Consider the following 1,884-nt stretch of genomic DNA (forward strand, 5'->3'; position numbering starts at 1 on the left):
TGTAATGTTTTTAGAGCTATATCCATATGTCCAAGCTCACCAAATAGTACACATTAGAAAAACTGCATTTTGTTGCATTTCAGTTACAAATATACTTAATAAAGCCTTAAGATGCACTTCCAAATAAAGGCCTGCATATCCGTCTTGTTGGGAAATTAAAATGGGAACTTTACATGGGTTCTACCATCTCCTAATCTCCTGGGAGGACCAGCCTTACCTCAGGGGAAGCAAATATTGGCAGTCAGTGTAGGCTTTTGCCATCGGAATTCCCAGGAATGATGACAGGTTACAAAAAATAAAACCTGGGACTAATTATAGGATTATCCTTTCTCTAGCTCTGAGGTCTTGCCAGTTGAGGAAACCTTGAGGTGAATACCCTAGAATGGGACAGAGGACTCCAAACAATTGTGTTTATTTTCTCTGCCAATGACACAGTAATGGAGGCCCTAAGAATGTTGTAAGCAAGCATCACAGAAGCCACAGACCGTTCATCATTTGTGGAAAACGTTCAGAAGCGGCACTTTTCACCCAATTTACTGGTCTTTCCCGCTCACTATGAACACAGTGTTTCTGTTCTAATGTTAGTTCCATTTAAACCTCAGAGCCTTAACAAGAGACACCAGCCTATGAAATTTCATACATCATGGCACATGGCTCCTTTACAGTATGTGGGGAAGAATTCTCCTAAACATTGCTGAGAATTATGTAATTCTGTGAACAGAGAATATAATTCATATTATTCACACAGGCACAACAAAGTACTTCTATCCGGGGTGACCGCTGAACTCACCAATCACAGAAGCACCAGGCTGCAAATTAGAACTACAAAGTTATAAGTCATGCAGACTTTCTTTCAAGGCCTTGGTCAGCAATGCAAAATAACCCAATATTGGACAAAGAGTGATTTTCTGCCATTATTATGTGCCTTCTAAAGCACAGAAAGTTTGGGACCCCACAAATGTTGTCATAAGAATTTACTCTCTTTGATATATATATTTCAGAGAGAAAGAGAGTTGGGAGATAGAAACATCAGTGAAGAGAGAATCATTGGTCCGCTGCCTCCTGCACGCCCCCTACTGGGGTTAGAGTCAAATCCTGGGCATGTGCCATTGACCAGAATCGAACCTGGGACCCTTTAGTCTGCAGGCTGACTCTCTTTCCACTGAGCTAAGTCAGCTAGGGCCTAATTTACTCTCTTAAAGGAAACATTAAGAATTAAGGTGCTGCCCTGCTCAGGTGGCTCAGTGGGTTGGAGCATTCTCCCATAAAGCACCCCCACTAAAGAATGGCGTCTTTGATCCTGGTAAGGGCACATAACTGGGTTGCAAATTTGATCCTTGTTTGGAAAGCATAGAGAAGGCAATCGATCCATGTTTCCTTTCGTATCGATGCTTCTCTCTCTCTCTCTCTCTCTCTCTCTCCCTCCCTCCCTCCCTCTCTCTCTCTCCCTCTCTCTTTCTCTCTTTCTCCCACCTTTCCTCTCTATCTCTAAAATTTAGAGTTAATAAATTCCTAAGAGATAATTAAACAAGGTGTTGATGTTTCAAGTACATGGGGTTAAATCTAAAGCTATCTCTTTAGAACAGTTATCAGAATCATACGAACTCAGTGGAAATGTGTCTCCTTTCATGTAAGAGGCTAAAAGAATTAATATCACGGATTTCAGAGAACCCTACATTATTAGTGTCATAGTCACAATCCCCACCTTGTTTTTATTTAAGCCCTTAAATCTGATGGTTTCTGATTAAAGTTATCTCTTTTAGCTTTTAACTTAGGTTAGTCTTTGAGTGATAAAAATTAATTTTCCCACAGAAGAAGCTGTTTCTGAGGGATTCCAACATAACTTTAGACACTGGAGTGAGCAGAGCCCATGGTGAACTCGAA

Source organism: Myotis davidii, unplaced genomic scaffold, assembly GCF_000327345.1.
Source record: "Myotis davidii unplaced genomic scaffold, ASM32734v1 scaffold1582, whole genome shotgun sequence".
In the NCBI taxonomy this organism is placed as follows: Eukaryota; Metazoa; Chordata; class Mammalia; order Chiroptera; family Vespertilionidae; genus Myotis; species Myotis davidii.